Below are 14,387 nucleotides of genomic sequence, written 5' to 3'. Positions count from 1 at the left end.
TTAATGTTTTTCAAGTGCTAGTTAGTCTGGCTGGTGAGTTGCTGACCACTGGTATAACATTTTTGCTTTCTTACACTCTCATTTTGTGTTTCATCAGATCCAAAGTTGTCATGGTTCATTATCTGTAGATGATCTTGAGCAGCCTTGCATTCTGAAAGAATATGCCATAGCATCTGCCTCTGTGCTTTTGTGCCCTGCTGTATAGATGATATTTTAGCAAGGGTACTGGGTGGGGGGTGGGAGTAGAGAGCAAAATTTCTCAGGCTGATGTATCTTTGTGCTATGCTATGTCTTATTCATTCATATATCCCTAATTCAAAGCTCAGTACATGTATCACAATGTGACTATTATATGTGTTAGAGAACATAATTGGGGTTGTAAAGTATCTGCTTGAGTGTCTTAACTAATGAATTCCTTCAAATTCAATTATCATTCTTTGACTCTTCATTAACCAATGAAGTTGCTTCTTTGGTCTAAGTCATTTCTAACACACTTTTACTAGGCATAAACATAGTTCTATGAAGCAAATGGAGTTGACTGAATTATCATGTGCATCTTTTTTGGGGTCTCATGTTACTGGAGATCTGGATTTCCAAAAAACCACCTTTTCACACTACTCTCATTGCATTCTGGAGAAATAATGTTCTAGTGTGACCGTGTCATGAAGACTTTATTTCACTACTTGAATCTTACATTTTTTCTGAGAAAGTAAGCTCCAATGGGTCACCAATGCTTTAAAAAAGATAAAATAAACCAACTATGCACTACTGTAAATTCACTTACTTATTTAAACAAATCTGTCCATTAGGCTTGTATTATACAACTTCTTCACCTTTTGGGGACTGAACTATTTAAACACTAGAAGTTTTGACTCTCTCTCTTGCAGCATGAGACTCCAGTGTAGGATCTCGGTTGTTATTGTTGCAACATTTTTTCAGAATATCTCTACATTGATTGTTAATATAAAGGAAGTGGTTCTGAAAATTCAGATAGCCAGAATCAAAGCACTTCAGTTTCCTAGGAAATAATTGCCACAGTACTAATGTAGAATGGTTATCGCAATCATTTTATAATTAAGGGCATGTGCTGGTAGTGTGATGCTTATCATGCTGCTCTTAAAAAATTTCTGTTTTGTTCTCTTCTACTTTGATGCCTTTTAGGAACAATTTCATGTTCTACTCTATAGTTATTTTGAGAAAATCTCAAAACCTGGGCTGAAGTAAACCTAACAGAAATATATATTTCTGGGTTTCACGCCAGACTGACTTACGTCAGAATCTTTGTGGGTTGGGCCTAGAATTAGCATTTTAAATTGTGCATTTCAAGTGATTCTAATGCACTCTAAAGTTTTAAGAACCACTACTCTGTATTATGAGAGCAAGGAAAAAGCTGATAGCAAAACATTTAAAAACTGTTGACATATAATTGATATCAAAAATAAAATCATGGAAAGGAAATTAAATTAGGATTTCAATTTTGTCCTACATATTTACATTTCCTGGGACTACACAAAGCATTTCAGAATGTTTTATTTCTCTTTCAGTGTGATTCAAATGTTTTGAAATTAAAAATGCCATGTTGAGTGTTAGTTAAGAACGTCAAAGATAGGAATGTGCATTAATTTAGCTTGTGCAGAAGCTCCCAAAGTTTCCAAATAACAATCCCTTTAATAGTAAAAGATATTACATGCATAATTTGTACAATTCATTATTATTTTCACATTTGAATCTTTAGTTTTACAAAGCTTTTTAAATACCAAGTCCATCTTTTAACTTTTGAATGCATCTAAAAAGCAGCACTTCTTTAAGATTCCAACCTGTACTTTTGGAAGACTTTTGTGGCAGCCTAATTTTCAGAACATAATTTCCTGCAACAACTAAGTTAAATGTTTTGGGCTAAACATTTCCCATATTTTCATAGGTGAACATTTCTACGTTATCGAATCTTAGCAAGAGAATTTTCTCATCACATTGTTTTTAGTGCAAATTAGACATTGTCAGCTTAGTATGCCAAATATTAGAGGAAATGTGCACTTAAATGAGAGTTAGAGGACAAAGAACTGTCCTTTGAACTATGAAAAGACAGAATGTTGTGATTACCTCAGGCACAGGAAGAGAGCAACAAAATGCAAAATTAGTTCTAGTAGGACAACTACGGAGAATGTATGACCCATAAAATTAATTCTTGCCTCCTACATGGCAGACTCCTCTGAAACAAGGGCCTAAAAGGAGAAAAGGGCCAAAGTCTTTAGGTTTTGCAGGTTATCTTACTTTTAATATAAGCATGTTCTGAAAAGATGAGAATAATTTGTTTCCAAATCCCTAAGATTCTTTTTATAAACCAAAAATTCCTTGGTTTTCAGCTGGTTTTAAAATTCACAGTACAGGCAGGCACTACCTTACAGTTGGGTTATGTTTCAAAAGTTTCATTTATAAGTTGAATATTTTGGACTCAAAATACATTTTCCCACAGAAACAGTATTATAAATGATGTTATATCTCCAGACTCAATTAAAAAAAAATCCGCAAAATTGTCATCAGCTTACACAATTTGCAAAACTAGTGCTCTGAAATGAAAAATAAGAAAAAAAATACTATGTGATTCCAAAAATTAAACCTATTAGACAAAATATTTTTCAAAGTGTGTTTATTGATTGAATTTCAGTGCTAAAGAAAAGCAAGTTTGATAATAAGTAAATGAAAAATTAAAAGAGGGGATAGGAAATTTTTCTAAAATAATGAGGCAAGAGTTGGGATAAAATGTACAAAATAGTCAGTGGAAAAATGTGTATGTGTACCTTTTAGTCTGGATGTTCTAAGATAGATCTGAACTGTGGAATGAAGCCCAGAGAAAGTGGGGTTATTTTATGAACAGTATTTCTGTGAGTACAATAAAAGGAGAGAGAGAGAAGAGATGTTAGGTAGAGCTAGGGAATGAGGGGCAAAATGGCCTACAGTATTAGTAGCCAAACATTTTTAAACTAGCCATGAGATGCAGAGGATTCACTAATGCTGATATTTATAACTGAGGGGAAAAGGTGTATTCAGTTCTCTTAAAATGAGAAGATACAAATCCATTTGGAAAGCAGATGCATAAAAAAATAGTTAAGCAGAGACAATGAGGATATATTCATTACATCACTGAATGGAGTGAAGAAAGAACTGGATAATAAATTAGCATACATATTTGTTGGATTGGCTAGAGGAGAGTATAAGTTGGACAGTATTTTTAAACAAGTTTCTTTCAGCTAATAAAAGATCTTAAGGTTAACTGTTGATTTAAATGTTATTCAAGGGTGAGTTGAGAGTGTTTGCAGGCTACCATGAAGAAGAGTGAACTAATAAAAATTACAGTTGGCAAAAGAAAAGTTTGCCCTGTGTATATGATACGTTAGAGGAGAAAAGCTTCGCTCTTATCTAGAACATCTAAAATGATGTTGTCACAGGCAGTGAGAAGGTTCAGGCATGGACCAGCTCTTTGACAGTGAGAAATGTCAAAGGTGGGATCCTTAAAATGTTTAGAATGAATCAATCGGATTTTGCATTTATATTGAATGTATTTAGATGTATAAAAATAATAAAAGTTATACTCCTGGAAGTAAAAGTGGCTTTGGTAGTAAAGAAATATATATATGGACTTCAAAGATTTGGGGCAAGAAATGAGGAGGGAAGGGGTGTAAATCAGTAGACAGAAGTTGCATAGAGTCAAACATTCACTTCTTTATGTTCTTTCAGTTTACATACGGCGGTTTAGCAGTGGTCTCGGCACTGCTTGTACTTGTAGGAGGTACCAATCTGGTGACCTGAGAACAAGACTTAGCTTACTGAAATATTTTATTTGACCAGAATAGTGGTGGTTTTATTTTATTTTTTGTTCTTTTTAAAAATATAAATGCCTTTATATGGACCACCCAGTCTCCAACTGAGAACTAACTCCCGACATACCATATGGTCTTACACCTGACTTTTGAGTTTTTACCTCGCTGCTTTGATTGACGGTGTCCTTCATATCGAGTAGAGGATGCCGAGCTGAGCACCAGCCTAGACACAAGTCAGCGGATCATTTCGTGGCCATATACCAATGTCCTTTTCTCTGAATTGCTCAATCTACCACCTAAGACTTTATTAAACTCCACTTTTAAGGAATTCTACCCTCTGTTCCTCAAAACTGTCAGCATCATGTCTTCAAGTGGACTCAACTGGCTGCATTAATTCATATAGTTTTCCACTTAATTTACCAAATATTTATTGAAACCTACTGTCTGTTAGGCACTATACTAATTTTGCTACTTTTAGACCAGACACTAGTCTGCAAAGAATATTTTGTCCTATTTGGATTTTAGCATTTTATATTTTATTGTTTCTCTCTGTTTTCTCTTAATTAAATTTGGAGAGGTGGACAGAATAGGAAGCATAAGTGCTTAGGGATTGAGGAGCAGAAGTGGGTATAATCCAGAGAAAAGGGCCCAAATAAGGGGGTGTCTGTCTTATGCATCCCCTATTTTCCTCAAGGAGGTCTATAGTAGCTTTAAGGCGAGCCCCATCACTTCCATTTAACCTAAAGAACAATTGTTAGGGGTGGACCAGCAAACAGAACTGCCTCCTCATGACTAAAACTCTATTCAAAGTGAAGAAAAATCAATTAATTTAAAATAAGAGTTTCAAGTTTATAGCATTGCTTCATTTGATCTAAACCTTATGACAAATCTCTGGTATAAGAAGTAAGAAGTTAGAAATCCACCCTGGAGAAACAGCCCACAGTTCTTCATCAAGTCTAATTCCACTAATACAAAAAGTTCCAGGACCTATAGTACTATGTAGATTGAGGCAAAACAGGACTCATGCAAATTCCTGAAATCTCTCTTAACTCTTGAAATATTACTGGGAAAAAAAAATTGATTCAACTTCTTTTGAAGAAAGTTGTTAAAAGTGATTTTTAAATATAAAGCACCCCTCCTTTCCATTCCGTTCTCAAGTCACAAGAGCAGAGAGTAAGATGGAGTCTTGACATCACTGAAAACAGAATCTTAGGGCAGGAAGTATGAATGCCTTTGTTTAGTCATCTCAATCTCTATTTAACAGCTTCTAAAAACTACTATGAAAATCAGAGCTTAATTTGTGCCCCAGAACTATTTACAAAAACCCACAAAAGAGGATGATGTTCTCACCTCCCTACCTTCTTTTGTTCCCCTGTCCCTTCGACGGAGTTCATATGAACTGATCGATGCTGTATCATCAGTTCTCTTCACATATAAACTGGTGTGATAATGGACCCCACCTTTACGTTCCCAATCAACCTGTCTTCTCTCCTACCCTCCCCTGGCTCAACAGCACTTGTCCACCCATGGAGCCTGAGTGCATGCATTTATTTATTCAACAATGATTTAGTTGAGCACCTGCCAGTCACTCTTCCAGTTCCTGTGTCCAGGCCCTTGCTGTCATGGAGATTTCACTCTAGTGGACAGACAGACCATAAATAAGTAAACAAATACATAAATACTCAAACCCACTGAACTGTTGGTCATCCAATAACTCTAATTATATTTTTCTCTAAATTTTCTCCAAGCTTTTCTCTAGTCAATGATCACCCTTTTCATTTAATCTCCATTATTCTTATTGTTGCCAAGCATGTGCTGTAATCAATCTGATCTTCTTATTTAATTCTTTTAAGACTTTCCATCCTCTTAAAAGGAAAGGACAAAGAGATGCACAAACTTACCTTTTAGAAAAAGCTGAATTGCCTGAGTAATTTAATCCATACAACTGGGCCTAAGTAATGCCATCATGGCTGCAATGTGGCCGTTATGGAATCAAATAGCCCACAGCCCAAGGCTCAAAAAGTATCTTCTCTGATCCTGAGATTTTTCTTAATTGCATTTTCCAATGACTAAGTGTCCTATTCTGGGATACATCATAATAAATATTCTACTCTAATATCTCCTTTTCTGGCAAAGTGACTTTGGTATGGATTAAGTTGACCTAGCCACTCTTAATTTCAATAAGTCTTGTACATACCTAGTCCATATTAAAAGATCAATAGTCTGGTTAAGACTGGGGCAAATAGGGCCAAAGAGTAAAGGTTGAAACTGATTATGTTAAAACTTCAACTTCCATGTGAGACCAAGGGAAGAGATGTTTATTTGGTGCAGGATCTATATTTTCTAAACAATATAACTTCTACAGTCAGTTTGTTCAACCACAATTACATGGAACTTTGAATAGGAAGTGAGATATAGTAGGTCTGTATAGGTTAGAGTGAAATAGCAACACATCCCAAAGTAATTTGGGTGGAGAATAAAAATATATATGCAGGGCTCTCCTGAGGAGCTAGGGGAAAATGCAGAAGTGTTGGACTTCCTCACCTGGATTATTGCTGATGTTCTCACAAACACTGAGGACTGACAGCTTTGTATGTTGAGCCCTCTATCTTGGGGCCTTCCCTTATGAAGCTCCTTACTGCAAAGGAGAGACTAAACCAGCTTATAACTGTGCCTAAGGGTCTCCCCCTGAGAGTCTCTTTGTTGCACAGATGGGCCCTCTCTCTCTAGCTAAGCCACTTCAGCAGGTAAACTAATTGCCTCCCCCAACCCTGACAACACAGGATATGACTCCCAGGGATGAATCTGGACCTGGCATCGTGGGATTGAGGACATCTTCTTGACCAAAAGGGAGCTGTGAAATGAAATGAAATAAAGCTTCAGTGGCTGAGAGATTTCATATGGAGTCAGAGGTCACTCTGGTGGACATTCTTATGTGCTATATAGATAACATTTTTTGGGTTTTAATGTATTGGAATAGCTAGAAGTAAATACCTGAAACTATCACTCCAACCCAGTAGTCTTGACTCTTGAAGATGATGGTATAACAATGTAGCTTAGAAGGGGTGACAGTGTGATTGTGAAAATCTTGTGGATCATACTCCCTTTATCCATTGTATGGATGGATGAGTAGAAAAATGGGACAAAAACTAAATGAAAAATAGGGTGGGATGGGGGCATGATTTGGATGTTCTTTTTTACTTTTATTTTTTATTCTTATTCTGATTCTTTCTGGTGTAAGGAAGATGTTCAAAAATAGATTGGGGTGGTGAATGCATTAACTATATGATGGTACTGTGAACAGTTGATTGTACACCATGGATGATTGTATGGTATATGAATATATCTCAATAAAACTAAATTTAATTTAAAAAATTAGTGAATACTCAAAAAAAAAAGAAAAAAGGATCAGTAGTCTTCTGAGAATTCATTATGTTGATAGGAATGAAAATAATTGAATTAAGGATACTGGATATAAAGCAGAAAAGAGAGTATAAGAAAAGGATATATAACACATTTAAGGATGTAATCATTCTTTAATTCAGGAAACGATACATCAATAACTGTAAGGAACTATATAAATAGGACATTAATATTGATAAATTTTCAAACTAAATATCACTTAAACTTATAAAATTAAAATGTGTCATTAGAGCAGAACCATCCTAATTTAAATAATAAAAATGATTTTACATTTGTTTATACTGATATTTATGTCAGGCTAACAAAATGTTTTATGAATAAGTTAAATACTTTTTATTATAATTTAATAAAAGAAAAAGATTAGTTGTTTTAGTTCATTGGTTTATTTAGTGTTAGTTCATTTTTTGTTTGAAAAATTTTGGCAGATTGCTAGATGTTTAAAAGAAACTACATTTGACCTCTAAGCAATGTGCTGCTAAGCATACCTTGAACATTTATACCCAGTGGAATAATAAAGTCCACATAAACACAGAAGATAACTTGGTATATTACTGTAGAGAAGCAGAATAAAAGCAAGAGATGTATAAAATAAATAAAAGAATATTTTCAAAAACCCAGTAAGAATATGAGGCAACAAAGAGATATGTTTAATGAAAATTTGTTTTAAGTGCTAAAGCAATGAATTCTGGAAATCTGTGAGTATCCTAACATCACAAAACTCACATTGATCCACTTGAACATTATTTAATTTCACTGTATGTATCTAGATTAATCACTGATTATCAGTTTGTTTCATTTCAACAGTTCTGGTGGACTGATGGGCTGAGGTATTCACAACTTCCAATTCATACATATATCTTAACAGTAATATAATTTTAGATATTTCTATATACACAGCTCAGCTAGAAATAAAGAATAGAATACCTGAAAGGGCCAGAGAGGAAGGGGAACTCAAAGGCAGAGAGAAACACTAAGAGCTGATGTCATGCAGAACAGGGAGAGAGTGGCCCCTTATCGAGCCTCTAATGGCTAATTGACTTGAGTCCAAGCAGGCTAGAGATCTGAAAATCTTTCATAAACTCAGGACCCTGGAAATGCAGCTTCTTCCTTGGTGAAGCATTAATAAAATTGCACTCACTGATTCGTGGAAGTGACTAAGAAGCTTGTCTGCCTTGGAATCTGGATAAAGTGGAAAAAAAATATAGCTTTACTGTAACAAATCAAAACTCCAGATCTTAGCCATATATGTAGCATGGGGCTTGAATTTATGTTCTTCACAGTGTTTGAATCCCCCAACATGTAATTTTTATAAGCTAATAGAAATCCACAATTTTGTATGGAACCATGTCACAGCCAGGGCACACAGGTCACCATCAGAAGAAAAAGCATCCTCCTCTCCCCCAGATAAGTTCACAAAATATAATGATAAAACCACACATGAAAGTTATCCAAATAAGAAAGAATAAGCAAGCACCATAAATAGGAGGATTAGAATCCTAAGAATTTGAGACCTCCAGAAAGAAACTATAAACCATGTTTAAAATGGTTGAAAAGAAAAAAAGCAAGAAATAGAAACCATAATGAACAATAAGATACTATAAAACAAATTAGCAAATTAGAAAAAGAACCAAATAATACCCACAGAAAAGATAAATATAGTTTTCAAATTTGAAAAATTTAATGAAAACTTTTAGGAGAAGAAAAACAGACCAAGAGTGTATTAATGTACTGTAAATTATGTCTGAAAATTTTTTCTGTAATGAAGCACTGAGTGTTAAAGAGATAGAAAATGTGAAAGAGAAGTTAGTGATATAGAATAGTAAAATGAGAAAGACCACCCTAGGTCTACTAGGAATTCCAGAAGGAAAGAATTGTGAGATAATAACTGAGAATTTTCCAGATCTGAAGAAAAACATGAATACTCAGATGAAGATCATACCCATTTACAAATCAAATGAATAAAATAAAATTCAGACATAGACATTGTAACAAAGCCACGGAACTCTAAAGACAATGAAAAGGTCTTAAATATCAGCCAGAGAGAACAGACCGTGTATGAAGAAGCAAGGTCAATCAGATAATAGATAGCTCATCAACTAAAATGGAGACAAGATGACAATGAAAAAATAGCTCAAATTGTTGAAGGAAAATAACTAGGAAACTTGAATTCCATATTTATATAAACTATTTTACAAGAAAGAGCAAAATAAATGCCTCTTTTCAGAAAAGATGACTATAGAAGTTCACCACTTATAAACAATTTTGAATAAAAAATATATGTTCTCTGCATTATGGTAAAAACCTTGTTGTAAATGTTCATGCCTTGAAAACTTTGTATTCTTGGATTCACTAAACTAACATACATTGCCATCAAGGGAATTTTGTTAAAGACCAAATTTATTACTGGATATCCATAAATATCAAATGTTTGAAATTCTGATGGTGTCAGAGAGGTGCTCTTTGGCCAGCTGGTTAAGTGGCAGTTATCTAAGTCATAACATTGCCATTCTTCTTAACTGCAGTTTCAGACGTGAAATCTTTGTTTTCTCCCAAGATCATTCTTCCGGTACTTGAATTGTCATTAAATGTAACCTGTTGCTTTTTTAATATGCACTCCCTATCCTAGGATGTGAGCCTTTCCTGCTTTAATATTCTGCAGTAGTGTGAGAAATTTATAAGCAATTTAGTGACTAAACTTTTATACCATCTTTGAGCCAATCATATTTAGTAAAGTAGGAAAATTGAGCAAGGGATCCTGAAAAAGGTTACCGGAGTAATTGGAGTAAGTTCTTGCCAGAACCAATTAATGGTCCTAAACAACATCTAAATGTTGAAAAGTAGTTCTGTGAAGAAGAGGTCACTAGAGAATCTTAGCATAGCGATGGACCTTGCAATTAGTTGAGTGCGTTAGCAAGAGTGTACCTTTACTCGGAATTAAAAGACAGACCAACTACTAAGAGTAAAATTTTTATGTATCTTAGATAAGATAGAACATTCACAAACAACTACAACCTACTTCTAATGGTCTTACCTTGGACTGAATGTACCAAGGAAATTAAAATTAGGGCATCCCAGACAAAATGGCATACCACCATCATATTAGACCTATTCTATTTATTTCCTGAAGCCAATGTGTCTATTTATTAAGATGATCATTTATTAGGAAACCAGAAAGTATGGAATTTAATAGAAAAAAAATTAGAAGGGTACATTTGTAGAAGAAACAAACTGTATAAAAATGAATGAAAATTTCCTATAAAATATTGCAGAAAATTAGATGGGGTTTTGGTTCACAAATGTTGTTAGTTGGCAATATGCTACTATTAAAAACAGGCATTATTCCAAGATATTCAAATATAAACATAACAAGAACATAACAAGAATGATCCTAGGGATGATCACTGTGTTGGAGACCTGAGTTCAAATTTACTGAACTGAAAAAGAATATCAAGCATTAAAGAAGAGGTAGAATAGAGCAACAAAACCAAAGTTATTTAAGGTTTGTGATATAACCTTATAAGAAAATAATAAAGAAGTTTTCACAATGTTAAAATGAGAAAAAAAGAAGACTTAAATGTAAATTAAAATAAATATATGCCATTACAACTTTGCATACTGAGGACCAAAGAGAGAGAAGCTGCTTAAATTATGGAGTGTTGGGTGAGATGATATAAGGTTCTGCAGAAGTGAATATTGAAATTTGTTCTTGAAATTTTTTAAAAGGATAGATATCTATCTTTTGTGAACAATTTTAATACAATCCTGCCTGGCAGTGGAGAAATAGATTTTTAAAGCAGTTTTATTGAGATATATTACATACCATATTATCCATACAATGTGTACAATCAATGGCTTTTAGTATAATCACAGTTGTGCATTCATTACCACAATCAATTTTAGAGTGTTTCATTGTACCAAAAAGGAAAACTTCATACCCCTCAGCAGTCATCTCTCAATCATTTTATCCTTCTCCAGCCCTACGTAACCATCTAATTTCATTGTCTTTACAAATTTATTTATATTTACATTTTATATATATTTAGTCACACCATATGTAGTACATTGTGTCTGGTTTCTTTCACTTAACATAATGTTTTATTATTATTACTGTTTTTTTAAATTGGGGAGTTTGTAAGTTTACAGAAAATTCATGTAAAAAAGACAGTGTTCCCATATACCCACCTATTATTGACACTTTGCATCAGTGTGGTACTTTTGCTTCAATGAATGAAAGAATATTAAAATATTACTGTTAACTGTAGTCCTTAGTTTATATTAGGTTTATTTTTTCCTGTACACCACCTTATTATTAACGCTCTGTAATAGTGTCATGCATTTGTTATAATTCATGAAAGAACATTCTTATATTTGTACTATTAACCACAGTCCATTGTCCACAACAGGACAATTTTATACAGACCCAAGTTATATCTTCTAACTTTCCTTCTAGTAACATACACAACCCAGAACTTCCTCTTTCAACCACATTCACAAACATACTTCAGCACTGTTAATTACACTCACAATAATGTGCTAATATCACCACTGTCTATTTCCAAACATTTACAATCAACCTAGATAGAAATTCTGCACAAATTAAGTATAAACGTCCCTTTCTCTACACCCATTCTATCCCCTGATGACCTATAATCTAGATTCTGACTCCATGAGTTTGCTCATTATTAGTCCATATCAGTGAGATCATACTATATTTGTCCTTTTGTGGCTGGCTTGTTTCACTCAACATAATGTCCTCAAGTTTCATGCATGTTGTTGCATGCATCAGAACTTTATTCCTTCTTACAGATGAATAATATTCCATCATATGTATATACCACATTTTGTTTATCCATTCGTCAGTTAATGTATACTTGTGTTGCTTCCATCTTTTGTCAATTGTGAATTATGCTGCTATGAACATTGGTGTGCAAATGTCTGAGTCCCTGCTTTCAGTTCTTCTGTATATATACCAGCATACTTTCATTGCTTGTGCTTTGGGTGTAGGGTCTAAGAAATTCCCTCCTACGCAAGATCTTGAAGAAGCTTCCCTACATTTTCTTCTAGGTGTTTTATGGTCCTGGTTCTTATATTTAGATCTTTGATCCACTTTGAGTTAATTTTTGTATAAGGTGTGAGATAGGGGTCCTCTTTCATTCTTTTGCATATGTATATCCAGTTCTCTCAGCACCATTTGTTGAAAGACTATTCTGTCCCAGTTGAGTGGACTTGGTAGTCTTGTCGAATATCAACTGGCTATAGATGTGAGGGCCTATTTCTGAACTCTCGATTAGATTACATTGGTCAATATATCTATTTTTATGCCAGTACCATGCTGTCTTGACCACTGTAGCTTTGTAATAAGATTTAAAGTCAGGAAGTGTGAGTGCTCAATTTTGTTCTTTTTCTAGATGTTTTTGGCTATTTGGGGCTCTTTACCCTTCCAAATAAATTTGATAATTGGCTTTTCCATTTCTGAAAAGTAGACTGTTGGAATTTTGATTGGGATTGTGTTGTATCTGTAAATCAATCTGGATAGAAGTGACATCTTAATGATAGTCTTCCAATCCATGAACACAGAATGTTCTACATTTATTTAGGTCTTCTATGATTTCTTTTAGCAATGTTTTGTAGTTTTCTGTGTGCTAGTCCTTTACATCCTTGGTGAAATTTATTCCTAAATATTTGATTCTTTTAGTTGCAATTGTAAATGAAATTTTTTTTTCTTGATTTACTCCTCAAATTTCTCATTACTAGTGGATAGAACCACCACTGATTTTTGTATGTTGATCTTGTATCCAACCACTTTGGTGAACTCATTTATTAGCTCTAGTAGCTTTGTTGTCGATTTTTCTGGACTTTCTACATATGCTCACATACTGTCTTCTTAATATCCTTTATCCTTTTTGGCCATATTTTCCTTCATCTCCTTGGAATAATTTAGATTTGTTTGAACATCTTTGATTAGTTTTTCCAAATTCTCTGTCTCCTCCAAAGTTTTGATTCGTTCCTTTGATTGGGTCATATCTTCCTGTTTCTTAGTATGGCATGTAATATTTTGCTGATGTCTAGGCATCTGTTTATCTTGATGAGTTTACTCTAAAGGTCACCTTCTCTCTCTTGCCTAGGGTTTTATTATTGATTGGCTTTGTGCTGAAGCTCTTTGACACTTGGTTCAATTTATTCCAGACCTTTAGAATTGCCTTGTTTGACTGAATAGGTTTTCCCAGTTCATCTTCATCTGATTCCTGCCCTAGGTATGTGGTACAATTTTTAAATTTAAATTTTCCCAGGGGAAAGCTTCCTTTCTTCTGTTTCTTCTGCAGGAATCTTCATCTGTTCTGTTTGTTTTTGTTTTGCCTGTACATATTTTTCTTCACTTTAAAAAAAAACAAACTTCTTCTATCATTGCCTCTAGCTCCTTTTGCCTGGAGGGTAAAGTCTGGAAGGACAGTCACCCCAGAGAGGACTTTCTAAGTATTTCCCAGCCAATACAGGGCTGGGGATCCACAAAGGGGGTGCATACCAATTCCAAAGAGCTCTGGGGAGGGGGTCAGGAAAGACCAAAAAGCCTTTTTCATGACTCTCTGAAGTCATGCTTTCCTGGCTTGCCCAGCAGAAGGCATTCTTCAGCAAATTTTCCCCACAGCCCTATGTCGACCCTGCTTCTTTGAAACTCCACTGCCTTCACCCCTTTCTTGCGTGGTGTTGAAACATGGTGCCATCATCCCTGGCCAGGGTGGGCTGGAAGAGCCAGGACCCAGCAATCTAAACTCTCCAATCGAAAGCCATGTTCAGAACTCAACCTTGTCCCTGCACCCTGTTCTTGGGTAACGGGACTTCCATGTTCCTGTCTGTCTGCAGGAGCCAGCTAGGTACCAGACCCCAAGTGGCTAGCCTTGAGAGTGTGGGTCACACTGAGCTATTTACTCACATTTTTTATTGCAGCGTGTCAGCCTCTTTGTCCTGCCTTTCCCTGGGTGCAGTACAGTGCTCCCCTGGCCTCAGTAGCCCCAGAACAGTTGTTTCAGATGGTTTCTGCCCACCCTCTAGCTGTTTCTGGTGGAGGAGTGAGCACTGCAGCCTCCTACTCCGCCATCTTCCTACTAAGTCCCCCAGAAGGGGAAATACATTTTTGTAATACTTCCA

At 35.0% G+C, this 14,387-nt stretch overlaps 1 protein-coding gene across 4 annotated transcripts in view; it reads left to right on the top strand.

The window, feature by feature from the left end:
- The window catches only part of SYT1 (synaptotagmin 1), a 649,966-nt gene that overhangs the window by 125,077 nt on the left and 510,502 nt on the right, over positions 1–14,387 (top strand). The gene's annotated exons all lie outside the window — the stretch shown is intronic.

This window comes from Choloepus didactylus, chromosome 8, assembly GCF_015220235.1.
Source record: "Choloepus didactylus isolate mChoDid1 chromosome 8, mChoDid1.pri, whole genome shotgun sequence".
Classification (NCBI taxonomy): Eukaryota; Metazoa; Chordata; class Mammalia; order Pilosa; family Megalonychidae; genus Choloepus; species Choloepus didactylus.
This window is presented reverse-complemented; position numbering and strand designations above follow the sequence as displayed.